Source organism: Acomys minous (genome assembly GCF_964271855.1).
Source record: "Acomys minous genome assembly, chromosome: 6".
NCBI lineage: Eukaryota > Metazoa > Chordata > Mammalia > Rodentia > Muridae > Acomys > Acomys minous.
Window position 1 is genome coordinate 57708898 of NC_140487.1, and position 14236 is coordinate 57723133.

At 44.1% G+C, this 14236-nt stretch overlaps 1 long non-coding RNA gene across 3 annotated transcripts in view; it reads right to left on the minus strand.

Moving 5' to 3' along the window:
* LOC311599154 overlaps window positions 1-14236 on the minus strand; it is a 139606-nt gene that overhangs the window by 44314 nt on the left and 81056 nt on the right. For all 3 annotated transcript variants that reach the window (XR_014779788.1, XR_014779789.1, XR_014779790.1), the window contains one exon: window positions 4832-5934. This is a non-coding gene — a long non-coding RNA (uncharacterized lncRNA). The remainder of the gene's footprint in view (window positions 1-4831; window positions 5935-14236) is intronic.

The following is a 14236-nucleotide window of genomic DNA, read 5'->3' on the forward strand; positions in this document are numbered from 1 at the left end:
TCATTAAAGTGGGATCCCACAGCCTGGCTGTCAGTTTCAACAGAAAACTCCTTTTAATTTTAACTAGAGCTGTGGGCATCAGAAGCACTGGAGAAAGGGGATTCATTTAAGAGTTTCTAAGCCAGATTATGGGTTTCATTTGCTGCTTTACACAACTTTTCAGCCTGTCATTTTGGTAAGGTTAACCCCAGTGTAAAATGTTCCGTAATTATGCTCGGAAACACTCCCAGCCTGCCTCGTGCCAATAAATGCCTGGAATAACTGTCAGGCTAAATGAATCCCATTTGGACGAAATGATTATTGAAAGTTATTTTAGTTCCCTATTAAGCAGTTGTGGAACAGAGCTGTAATCAAAATGTTTATTTCAATTAGAATTATTATGGTCAATAAAAATCTCAAGCAGAAAGCAAACTACACTTTATCAAATGAAGTGAAGGCTGCTCCTAGTTAAACTTCCTTCCCCACACGGCCTCGGAGGGAAGGTTTGACAAGAGGGACAATTACCCACCTTTTCCATGATAAGTTCACAGTTTTATGGTTCAAACCCCTCCCGTCCCCCATAACAGAGCCACTTGCCCTGGGTGCACAAAACCCTCCACTCTGGCCTGGTAGTTACCATGACAAGCAGCCTGGCACGAGAACCCCTGTTTCTATAGTTACAGCGCATGGGAGAGCAGCCTCCTGCTGATGGCCAAAGGAGAAGCTAAGGAGGTTATCATGCTGCAGCAGTGCTTCTCCATCCCACCTCCCCCTATGACTAAGCGTGCAAAAGCACTCTCACTCCTATGGCAGCACTTTTGTTCCTAGTGTCCCAAAGGTGCCCAGGGGGAAAAAAAGGATTTAGCTTATTAAGCCAATGTAGTCATCCTCACCAGAATATAGTTTGGAGAGAGGGGAGTTGTGAGGATGCAAGAAATGAAGCATCCATTTTTACCTTCCCTTCTACAGTCTTCCCTGGAGATAACATCCTGAACACATAGAACAGATGTTGTTGGGAGCCTTCCGTAGATGTCCTCTGAAAGACTCCACCCAGCAGGGGATCGAAGCAGATGCTGAGACTCACAGCCAAACTTTGAGCAGAGCACAGGGAGTCTTAGGGAAGGGGGGGGGGGATAGAAGGACCAGAGGGGACAAGAGCTCCACAAGAAGACCAATAGAGCCAACTAATCTGGCCCACGGGGGCCTGCAGGGACTGGTACACCAACCAAGGACCAGGCATGAAGAGGACCCAGTCTCCCTCTTCAGATGTAGCCGATAGGCAGCTCAGTCTCCATGTAGGCCTCCTAGTAAGAGGGTACCTGCACTTCGATCACTTCCCCCCTCCCCCGATGGGGCAGCCTTGCCAGGCCATAGAGGAAGATGATGCAGGCAGTCCTGAAGAGACCTGAGAGTCTGGGATCAGTTGGTAAGGGAGGTGAGCAGTACTCCTAGGTCACTTAACTGAAATGGGTTCCAGGGGGCTGGTGAGATGGCTCAGTGGTTAAGAGCACTGTCTGCTCTTCCAGAGGTCCTGAGTTCAATTCCCAGCGACAACATGATGGCTCACAACCATCTATACTGGGATCTGATGCCTTCTCCCTGGCATACAGGTGTACATGCAGATAGAGCACCCATACACACAAAATAAACACATAAAATGTAAAAAAAAAAAAAAATAAAATAAGATGGGTTCTGAACCCAGTGTGGTCCTAACAAAGTGTATTAGTATTATTATTATGCTACGCACCCTGTCAGTCAAATAGACTTTTCAGACATGATCCCCCCTGGGCTGGGACCATCTGGGGAGCAGATAACTTTGGAGAGTGACCCAATCCACACTCGCAGGTAACTGCATGCTCACTGTATATTCCAACCTGACATGCTACCAGTTCTTGCAAATTTGCTGAGACGTGATCTTCAGACATTTCTCTTCTCTCTGTTATTGTCATGAGTACCTGGCCAATGAAAATTAAAGCCCTGACCCAATTATGGTTAAAGGATTTGCTTTTTTCACACAAAATGTCAGCCAGGTCAGCAAAGCACATCCAAGACATTCCCCCCTCCCAAAAAAAAACCTGAAAGTATCCCAGAAATAGCAGGTTGCATAAAGCATCTCTCTGAATGTCCAACATCAGGACCAGACTCCAACTTTTGAGTTTGGCACGTTGTCCCTTGAATAAAATGACCGCCGACATTGGTGGCTATTTCTGACTGTACTGGGTCCTCCAGAAGGCATAGGAAGCCAGCACTGCCTCACCAGATCTCACCCATGCAGGCAGCCGCCGCTCAGACCACACGATTATGGTAGAAAGTAAGATGAGAGGAAGGGTCTCACAGTGCCTTTGGCTATTGCTCCCAGCAAGCCAGCAGGTGGTCTCCAGCCTTCCCTAGACCCTAAGAGAGCTCCTCATGAGCCCATGAATTTCTGAGCTCCTGTGACCCATGTGGGAGAAGAATCAAGCCTAGCCAGAACTCTTTCTTCCCACATTTCCCCCAAAAGATTTAGTCAAGACTTCTATAGGAAGCCCTGAATTTAAGGATTTCTGGGCAGTCTGTCTCTAATGACAGTGGGATCCAGCAGCTCACTCTTACCCCATTTTAGGCTTGCACTGCATTGCCGGGCCCTCCCTGGCAGGAGCCTTTTCCAGCTAGCTGTGGGAGGGTTGGGTGGCAGCTCTCGGTAATCTTCAATTCTTATCCTTTGACACTTTAATTAAGGTAATTTAACAGTCTGTTAAGCACAATATAAAGAATTTTCCAAGAAGAGCCAATGAGGGCAGAGTTTGAGGGTACAGGGAGATATCTGTGAAGGAAGATCCAGGCAGCCTAGAGCCGGAAAGAGGCCTGGCTATTATTCAGCCCAGGGACTGTGACTTTCCCAAGGTCACGCTGTTAATTAGTGCCTCCCTCCGTCCCTTACTAGAGGAGAAGCTGGGGTTTTAAATAGCGTTATCTGGGCATCACAGACTGTGACTTGCTTTTTCCTGAGAAGCTCAGCATCTGGGCTTCTTAGAAATTCATGGTCACATCAGGAGCTCTCTTAGAGTCTAGGGAAGGCTGGAGATGATGCTGTTGGCTTTCAGATGGAGGGCGGCAGGCAAAGGCGCTGTGAGACCCTTCTTCTCACCTCCTACCATTATCACGTGGTCTGAGCAGCGGCTGCTTGCATGGGTGGGATCTGGTGAGGCAGTGCTGGCTTCCTCTGCTTTCTGAAGGATCTAGAATGATCAGAGAGAGCACCAGTATCCTTGGTCATTTTATTCAAGGGGTGATGGGCCAGTTCTGGTATTCAAATGTGCTATTCTTTTGCTAGACATTTTTTCTCTAATACTCCCCCCCAAAAAAATTTTTAATTATACATTTTGAAAGATAAACCTTTTCTATTTAATGGGTAAGATGCATTTTATCCTAAAAGTGGACCATGCTTACGTTTTTCTCCCATGAGTATATTTCCATGTGTGCCAAGGAAGGTTTGGGTTTATTCTGTTTGTTTCCAGCTTCTTTGGGGTAGATGCATAAACACAACAGGTTAAATTTCAAGTCTATTTATATTAGATTTGATGCAATGGGTTATATTTCAAGTCTATTTATAATTTCACACTACAAATTCTCAGATTCTGGGTACCACTAGCCTCTTCTCTCATAGCGAAGAGTCATGATGAAGGGCAGGAATGAGAAGCTAAGTCAGAAAGTCAGAAGTCGTGTGAAGGAGAAGGTGGGTGGCGAGGATTATTCCAAGGATGTGAGAGGGCCATGTATAATTCCAGTGGGAAATGGTCCACCATTCAAAAGAAGAAAAAAATGAGAAATTAATCATAATAAAAGACAAAAGATATGAATGCACTAAAGCAGAAAACAGGGGGCTGGAGAGATGGCTCAGTGGTTTAAGTGCACTTAGCAGCTCTTCCAAAGGACCCAGGGTTCAATTCCCAGCATCCATATGGCAGCTTATAACTGTCAGTAACTCCAGTTCCAGAGTACCTGACACCCTCTCACACACATACGAGCAGGCATAGCACCAATGTACATAAAATAAAAACAGGTAAATCATTCAAAATTGGGAGTCTGGAGAGGTGGCTCAGCAGTTAAGAGCACTGGCTGCTCTTCCAGAGGTCCTGAGTTCAATTCCCAGCAACCACATGGTGGCTCACAGCCATCTGTGATGGAATCTAATTCCCTCTTGTGGTATGAATGAAAACAGGGTACTCATGTACATAAAATAAATAATAGAATCTTGAAATAAAAAAAGCACAAAACAGCAAAAGAGTATGGTTTACTGAGGAGCTCAGCTGGGTTCAGTTAATGCTGGGGAGACAGGCAGTGGGGGGCGATCAGGATGGGTGTGTGTGGTGGTGCAGGGTGGCTTAAGTCAGTATTTGATGGGAGGATTGGCTACTCTCTGAAGCTCCCTGACTACATAAGCACAGAGCCTCATCTTCCGTGACGGGCCCAGATTCTCCCCTTGGAATCTCAGACTCACTGGTGCTCAGCACATGTGACTGATAACTGTAACATCTAACGGACAGCCTTTGGGGAACTGCCCATTTTGATATGTGTTCCTTGGCATCGGCATCTTTACTGCTTCCACAGGCACTGCAGGGGAGGGAACCTTTGCTTGGGCATCTGTCACTGCAGGGAAACAGACTGGTGCCCCCGTGAACAAGGGCAATGGTTGCTAAGGGATTTCTAGCCAAGAGTTCCCTTTTCATCTTCTCAGAGCAATCTTGTAACACGCATCTCATTTCCATTTTATGAATGGACAAATTAAGGCAGGAGATTTATCTAAGATTGTAGGGTCTGAAGTAGCATGGCCAAGGTGTGAAGCCAGGTTGTCTGTTTTGGGGGAGCTTACCTTCGAATCACGGTTGTTCACCTGTCTCCCCAGCAGGGTCTTTCTTAAGTGATGTATGAGTGGACGTCAGGCAAAGTATTTGAATGGAAATCCTATTCGTTGGAACTCTATATGAGCTTGTGTAGTGTTTAATTCTTTCACAACAAAAAGGCATCCTTTGCCAAGTCAGTAATGAGCTCCACATTTGATGAACATAAAGCCCCCACGCACTGATGTTGCTCACTCAGATCTGTGAAGCAGAGACACGGTGATGCTGCTGTCATACACAGACTCTGTCCAGACCACTAGGCTCTCTCCGCAGTTCAGATGAACCTTCTCTGAGGGTCTGTGTTGTAACTTTCTCCTGGAGTCTTCAGACGATGTGGCATTATGCGACATCTCAGAAGCATTCTGGTCATGAGAAACAGGAAACCAAAGCTTTCAAGTTCAAGAGGGGAAAGTGCTCAGAACGCTACATCATTGACAGTTGATGATAGCGAAATCATCACCTTCTCAATTCAGAAGACAGCCAGAGTGGGACACCAGTCTCTGGTCATGACCCAAAACCACTAGGAGCCAGGGAATTCTGAGAGAAGGACTCAGATAATATTTTGCCTTGTATCCCTAAAATGAGGCCGTGGGGTAGCTAAACCATAGCCTACAGCTATTTCCCAACCAAGGCTCTCGGGGATATAAACCATCATGGTTCATCCTTGACTAGGAAACAAGATGAACACAAAGATGACAGTGTTGACAGCTCTGGTTCTAGGCAAAGCCAGAGTCAAATAAAAGTCAGAACAAAAGTCAAAGGAATGTGAATAATGTGGTGTTCTTGCGTCTCCAAGCTGGCACAGATCAGAGTTTTCTTCCTGAAGAAGGGCAGCCACGCCCCTACCAGCATTCAGCCCAGATGAGAACTGGGTCATGTGACCTCCCCACCCACCCACTTCTGCAGAGCAGCTGTGCAGGCAGAGCACCACCTTTCCCAGGGTTCTCATGAGTTTTGTCTGATACACATTAAATAGTTTAGGCTTTCAAGGGATGGCCAAGCAAATCTTGGACGGAAGGCTCAGGCTTTCATAAACTCCCATGTCCAGTGTCTTGATTTTGGCTCAGCATGTACACTGGGAAGAAAGCAAGTAAACAAAGTGAACACTTCATTTTGAATTCACTTACATGCACGCTTAATCACCATGAAAATCAGCCACTGCCCAGTTGCTCATCAATACAGGTTTCTACAGAAGCCTAAGGAAGGCACAACTACAACACAATGAGTTTTAAGTAACAACAGAAATGCTATAGTTGGATATTTGAACAAACCACAGAGCGTCATATTATTTTAACTTAAATTTATATATGTGGTGTGTGTGTGTGTGTGTGTGTGTGTGTGTGTGTGTGTGTGTGTGTGTGTGTGTGTGTGTGTGTGTTGCCTCACCTGGGGTAACAATGCTCCTCCCCAAAAGAGAGTGTCTAACAAAACCCCCACTTTCAAAAAAAACTTTTCAGTAAGGAGATTGCAGGAGACCCCCCCCAAAATAATATAAGCTATCATCTTTCTCCTTGGTTACCATCCAGAAACTTAATGTAAGACCCGGTTGCTCCAGCCCCCTTATGCTCCTGAACCAGAACTCAGAGGAACCGAGCTGGAGCAGTCCCAGATCCTCCTCCCTCAGGACTAGCTCTCATGGGACCATAAGGAGCTATGGGAGCTGCTGGGGGGTGGGGTGGGGGTGCAGAGGGAAGCCACCAACAGTCCTGTTCAGTTATGCCGCCTATCAACCACAAGATCTGCACAGTAAGAAGCCCCCAGAGATGCAATGGCAACACCTGGAGTAGCCACCGGCTGTCGAATGGGGCCTAAGGCCCGCTCAGTAGAAGGACCCATGCCTGGTTCTGTAAACCCCGCCCTCGCCAACTACCTCTGGCTGTAGAGGCCTTGGACCCTAGAGAAGAGCGTACCACTGCCACTTGCCACCAGTGTCATCTTTAACGACACTTTAAATACCTGTCCTTATATCCACAGCTAACGTTAGCACTCACCTTCACCAAAGAAGCTTTTGGGTTGTTTGGTGTGTGTGTGTGTGTGTGTGTGTGTGTGTGTGTGTGTGTGTGTGTGTGTGCGCGCGCGCTTCAGAAAAGATCTTTACAGAAAGCCACAACTGGCTGAAATGCAGAGAACAACTAACCGTGGGGGAGCCGTCCCCACACGATACCGCTACAACACAACCTTGTAGTGTGCACAACCTAAAGTGCAAGGAACATTGATTAATATTGAACATTTACAGAGAACCACACAGAACTATAACTCACCTTCAGACTCAATGCCTCAGACTAAGCAGCACTCGTTTAAAAAAAAAAGTTTCTATATATAAGATGTTCTGCTTCAGTATTTATTGTGATTTAATAAGTTCCATTTCAATAAAATTTCCCTTGAAGAAGAAGAACAACAACAAAACAAGATGGGTGGATGTTGCTCGTTAAGAGCATAGTGAGCTCTCCTAAGTTGTTCTAACGGTTCTGCTCTGAGGGGACACACCGGGCTCTCCATTGTGAGACAAACACAAATGATCGCATTAGGACGCTGTAATGCTCAAGCCCTACTCAGTCGACAACCAGATTTGAAACATTTACTTACCCTGTAAAGGTCTTTTCTTTAAAAACAAAAACAAAAAACATGTTGTGTGTTGCATTTATAAAGCAAGTTGATAAAATGCTTGTGCATAGCAAATTATGAAAATAAGACAGAGCCAGGAAGTGGTGGTGCACCCCTTTAATCCCAGCATTTAGGAGGCAGAGGCAGGAAAGATCTCTGTGAGTTTGAAGCCAGCCTGGTCTACAAAAAGAGTCCAGGACAGCCAAAGCTACACCGTGAAACCTGTTTTGGAAGACAAACAACAACAAAACAAACAAACAAACAACAAAAATCCCAACAATTCTTCATTAAATCTAAGTAAAGGACTGGGGAGGTGGCTCAGCAGTTAAGACACTTGCTGCTCTTGCAGTGGACCTTGGTTTGGGTCCCAGCACCCATATCAGGTGGATCATAACTGCCTTTAACTCTAGTTCCCAGGGTCCCCACACTGTCATCTGGTCTTCATGGGCATACACACACATGGTACATACACTGAGAAGCAGACACACAGGCATAAATTTTTAAAGAAAAAAATTTTGCAAAGAAAAACGAATCTAAGTCAAATAAAATCCATCTGTAGCTATGGCAAAGATCAAAAGATGTTTGGGAATCATCTTCAAAAGGTTTTGACAGCAAGCCAGTGTGAAGTTCCAAAGCTTCATCATGCTGAGCTCTAGACTGCTTCGCTTTCTAACAGATAAAAGTCACCACCACGGTTAGGAAAACAGACGGCAAAGCAAAACACCCAAGTGCATTTTATTAGTCAGTGATAACTAAGAGAGCATTTCTTGGACGTTCCGCTGTTTTGTGCACCCAGGTGTACATCAATCCCACAAACGTTCTTCGTTTAGGATAGTCTCAAAGTAGCAGTTTCTCAGTTAACAAAGTTGACTTTTCATGACTAGCCCCTGTTTGGACAATTTGGATGCTAATCCAGATTAGCAAGGACATAAGAAAGGAAATGGTGTTGTTATGGTTGAGCTTGTAGACTTCAGCACTGAGTGCTGTAGTCAGTGTGAGAGACTAAGTACCAGCACTGTGTTTAGACCTCTCCTGGCCCACACTTGCCCTACCTACCTGACTTTCTGGGCCCCTTTTGAGATATTTATATGGTTTTCTCTGGAAAGAGGGCCATATAGGCACTATACTGAAAAGTCACAGGAGTGACCAAAGTATACTCCTCTTTTCATGAGAGGTCTGCTGCTCAGGGCTAATGCCTTGTGTTCCAATTGTGTCTCAAACGCTTCCAATGAACCTAAGTATTTTCTATTATTGGAACAGACTCCTGTCCAGGCCAGCCTGTGTAGATGTGAATGAAATGAAAATAATTGACTTATTCAACTGAACATTTTGTTACTCTCTTACAGGGCAATAGATAGATGATAGATAGATTAGATAGATAGATAGATAGATAGATAGATAGATAGATGATAGATAGATGGTATTTTAATGTTTTTAGGCAGAATATTTGTTTAAATGTGTTTGACCAAAAGCTGGCCATCTGAATAAACACATAAGTAAGTTAAAAATATAATGTACCATGGGCTTTTCACTACCCATACATCTATTCTGCTTATAGTTTTTAGGATACCAAGAGCGACGTTTTTTGTTTTTTCAGCACAGGGTTTCTCTCTGTAGCCTTGACTGTCCTGGACTCACTTTGTAGACCAGGCTGGCCTGGAACTCACAGCGATCCACCTCCCTCTGCCTCCTGAGTGCTGGGATTAAAGACATGCACCACCATGCCTGGCTCCAAGAGCCACTTTTTAAAGGACACTGCAATGCCAAAAATACCGGGGTGGGGGAGGGGTTGGATTTTTGAATTGCTAGTATGTCAACTATTTCAATATACTTTTTAAAGTCTGAGGGTCTTATAACAATTTTCACATAAAACATTTCTTTTGTTCCTGACGTACAATCTGTCAACAAACTCTTCGATTTGCTTTATGATACGGCTTCCTTGCCATCACTCCATTGTCTCACAGCTGCCTGCTTGTTTCTGCATTGATTAATCTCTTCCAGGGAGCCTGTGTGCCTGGTTTGGGAAATAATGCTGCTCACTTTGAGCCATTCATTCTTGGAAAAAAATTGAATTTAAATGAATAAATTCAAATAGCTCATAACTAGAAAAGTGGGAGAGATTTGATGAATAGAGACCAGTTTTATTTCTATTTTTAAAAAAAACAATCTCTGCCTAAAGAACAGCTATGGACCTGCGGAGGCTGGGACCCAGTCCTGGTGTCGCCCCTCTGAAGTCCACTCTTACGCCCTCTCCTTGGAGTCCAGGCTTGCCCTTTAGTTTACTAATGCGAGTGAAGACTCTCCAAACGGAAGAATGGACCAGCTCCAGAAGGCTGGCTGCTCTGCTTCCTTAACCTGAGTCCTAAGGAGAAACCAAGCCTCAGTCTGCTAAGAGAGGCTTTGACCACAGGGTACAGACACGTCACTTCAGGTACCAATGCAAAACTGTCAATATCACAACAAGAGGCTGGATAGGTGCGAGGCTGGCTATGTATGGGTGACTCCTACCACTCGCTCCCTGAAGTCAGCGGCTCTGACTTCACATGGCTTTTTTTCAGGTTTTGTTGTTGTTGTTTTGTTTTGTCTTGTTTTAATTATGTTGTTAACAAATTTTACCGTGACATATAGAAAAGAAATGTTAAGGCTGAAGACATGGCTCAGCCGTTAAAGATTAGGCTCACAAGCAAAAAAACCTAAGAAAACAAACTTTAGCTATTAGTAAGACCCAACTCTATGATGGCCAAAATGAGATCAACCAAATCCTTTCCCTCGCAGAAAGCAAGACTTGTAATTTGATATTCTGAAGACGACAGCTGGGTAGGTAAGAAAGACATCCAGTGCGGAAAATCACACTTCAAAGGCATTTCAGCACCCTGAACTTCTTCATGCACATGAATATTTAAGATGTTGAGAGTCCCTCAAAAATTCAGCAGCAGTTTGCATGAAATATAAAATGTGCTTCACATGTGTACTTTGAATTTTTAAAGAACCATTCGCTGTTTGTTGCAAAAGTGCTACATTTCTTCCTACAACATAAGACAAGAAAAATTGACAAGGCCAGAGTTGCAGTACAAGGACTTGCGGAGCTCAGAAAGTCCCGCCACTCCGGAGGTTTCCTCTGCAAGCTTGGGACACGATAGTGAGCCTAACTTTTAAGATTCTTTTTTTTTTTCTACAGCAATTTACATTTATAAAGCTTATTGCAAAATTTTCATATTTATAACAAGAACACACATAGTCTGCATAATAAACCTTTCAGCGCGGACAGATGTTCGCAGCCATGATAGACGCTCAAGGCACGAGACATGGCTGTGTGCCTCAAATACACAACAGGACCGTAAACTCTTGACAATCCTACATGGCTCAAAAGCAATCTCTTCTCCTCCTTCCTGGTTCTCCAGTGTGACTACACCTGCAATGGCAGTCTATCCCGGAATGTGTGCAGGGAAACCAGCAAAAGCTTTAGGATAGGAAATGTGCCACGAAGGGTGTTTTCACTGTTTAATATTGTTGTGTTCTTTAGATACTTTCCAGATCATAAAATTAATGTAGGCTCTTTGTGGGAATTTTAAAGCAGCTTTTTTTAACCTCAGGAGCTCCAAAAAACAAAAAACAAAAACAAAAGGTATCTGTAGTTACATGTTCACCCAAGTCAGTAGTTTGAGAACAAGTCAAAAGTGCAATCTTCCAGTTACCAAAACACCAGTGGGAATAAGTACCTTAAATCCTTTATATATTTTCCAATATACGCCAAGGGAAGAAGGAAAAAGGCAAGAGAAAAAGACTCAAGTGCTTCACAGCAACCTCTATGACCACGACCTCCTGCAGGCGCCTGCTGGGGACTGACTGCCATGTCCCCTTTGCTCAGCCCTCATTTTAACAAATGCCAGCCATGAGGGGCACTAGGAACAGGGCAGGAAAAAGGGGGATGAACACCCAACGAGGTGATGTCTTTATATCAAAAGATGGATCATTTTCATCTGAAAATCTAAGAGTCTTGGTGACAATTTAAGTATAAAATAAAGACTCCCCTCATAAAGCAAACTTCCCGTCCTTGACACGACTATTATCACTAATTTTCAATAAAGTACAATAGGTCTTGCTAAGCAATATTAAAACCACCCATGTTCCAGGCTTAGTTTTATACAATGCTCCATATGGTGGATTCATAATAAATTTCTACTGGGAATACAATCATAAACCGCTATTTTCTGCTATAAAAAACCATTAAAGCACAGACATGCACAAACAAGGTAATCTGCAATAAATTTGAAAATGTTAAGATGCTACGAATGTAAATGTATTCAGCCCCATTGCGGTGCATGTAATTTCCATAGCTTTATTAGAAATCTTGCCTTAGCAGTGGCTGGGCGATGGGTTATAAATATAGTAGGAGTGAGTCAGCACGCAAATCCCTTCTGTGGAAGGAAAAAAAAAAAACAATTTGAAAAGGTTTTATAGCCCAAAGCTGCTTGTCACTTTGCAAGAATAGTAATGCAAGTTCCTCTTTGGAACCTGCTGACAAGAAAACTCTCAAAATGTTGTACAGCAGCCAAAGTCCTTGCAAAAAGTGTGTGTGTGTGTGTGTGTGTGTGTGTGTGTGTGTGTGTGTGATTGTTTATGTAAGGTCACAGAGATGACATTTCACAAAGAAGCACAAACTGGTAGGCTTTCTTCTTTACACACTAGAGAGCACAAGAGCAGTGCATCCCCTGGAAAAAGAAGAGCACTGACCCCGCGTTCCCACCCCCAACCCCCATAAGCTCCCTGCTGGAGGCAGAAGTTATGCCTGTACATACAAAGCTGAAGAATGAGACTGCAGAAACAACCACAGGAGTGGGGAGGTATGAGAAGGGTGCCACAAAGCAAGAGGCCACTTAGGTGTGAAGAATTGGGATCCACACAGGGGCTCTGAGCAAGAGAAGCTTCCAGGAAGAGCTCTCACATTTGGAAGAAAACTTTGAAAGGGCAGAAGGATCAAGGACAGACAGCTGTTTCTGGACTCACAAGCCCCACTCTGCCCTTTGAGGGACCAGCGCTCTGGACTTGATGAAAAACGGGAGCCATCCTGCAGTGACCTGGGGAGTGCATGGGTAGGGTTAGTGACACAGGGATAGGGTTAGTGACAGAACTAGACAGACAACTTACAACTCAAAAGGAACCGTGAGCCCCAGGTATCCTGGTGCACTTCTGGAACCCCAACACTGAGGAAGCTGCATAGGAAGGAAGACATCGGGGTTTCAGGCAAGGAGAGAGGAGAGAGAGAGAAGAAGGAGGAGGAGGAGGAGGAGGAAAAGAAGAGAAGAGAAGGGAGAGAGAGAAAGAGAGACAGAGAGACAGAGACAGAGGTTGAGAGAGACAGAGACAGAGAGAGGGAGAAAGGGCTGCGGGGTGGGGAGGTGGGGGGAGTGAGAGGGGGCGCTGGCATGCCTGAATCAGAAAGTGTCTCTTGGAGAAGAAGAAAACAGTGAAGTTTTAGTCAGTGACAGCATTAGACCAACAAAGCTAAATCCACAGAAAGCGGGATGTTTTCTTGCCGGCTTGAAGCAGAGGCGCCTTGAGGAGGAGGAAGGCTCACAACGCAGTCAGCGAGCTTAGCCTCTGCATTTGCTCAAGCAGAAAGGAAGGACAGAATTAGTGAAGAGAATGAAAACCTGCCGCAGAGCGAGGAAAGAAGCTGGTGGGATGGAAGTTTGACGATCTGCCATGATTTCAGAGCACTCAGAGGCACAGTCAGCATACGACTCCCTTTTAATTCTATGTGCTCACTTTTCTCAGTTCATCTTCATTTCCCTACCTTCTTTTGTGTTTTGAAAAAAAAAAACACCCACGAATATCCCAAACCACCTAAATGCAAATGCATGCACGTGGCACACACATGAACACCAAAGGACATACATACACAGAGCAAATACAAGAACACAGACACACACACACACATACACACACACAAACACATCTATATGAAGAAGTCATTCTTTTTAAAGCTCTTTTAAAAGAAAAAATTATTCAGAAGGAAATAACAAGGTGGCATGGGTGGGCATAGAGACTATTTAGGGAAGGGGAAGCCAGAGGTTGAGCAAAATTCTAGCTAGAGCTATTTTAAGAGTGAAAAGCGAGTGAAAAATGTCAAGTATATGATTATTCTTATTTGACGTTTTTATACAGCAGCAACTTATAAAAACATCAAACCCTGACATAACCCTTCCTCTAACGTTTTAACACATCATTATATTGTTAACAATGTCAAATGGCTATAACCATTCTATGATTTTTAATAGATTACGTTTATCATAAAACTGTCATTTTTTAGGATAATCTGCATTCTCGCATTTTTATGTTCAGCCATGGTCTTAAAATGTCAGGAGTGCGAGATCGCTGTGCCTACCATTCTCGTAGTCTGACTGAGATCCTAAGAACGTCAACATAGAAAAAGCCTCCATCTGTTGTGGCTGCTGCCCTCCATGTATTTTTTTTTCCTACAACAATTCCACTTTTAAAAATAATGATTACAAAGTGCAAGGATTAGAGAAAGATGAGCTAGTCAACGAAAGCCAGAATAGGCTGAAAGTTAAGAGTATTGGCCACACATGAAAGGTACATCGTGTTTCTTACCCAAGGCCTTGTACCAACCAGCCCCATGTGAAGGGTTATACACATGGACTCTCCTGGTTACTTAGCAACAATGGTAACATCACCATCAATCCAATGCCAAGGACTGACATATGCCAAATGTCCAGGTAAGTTTCCTTACTATTAAGTATGTGATATCT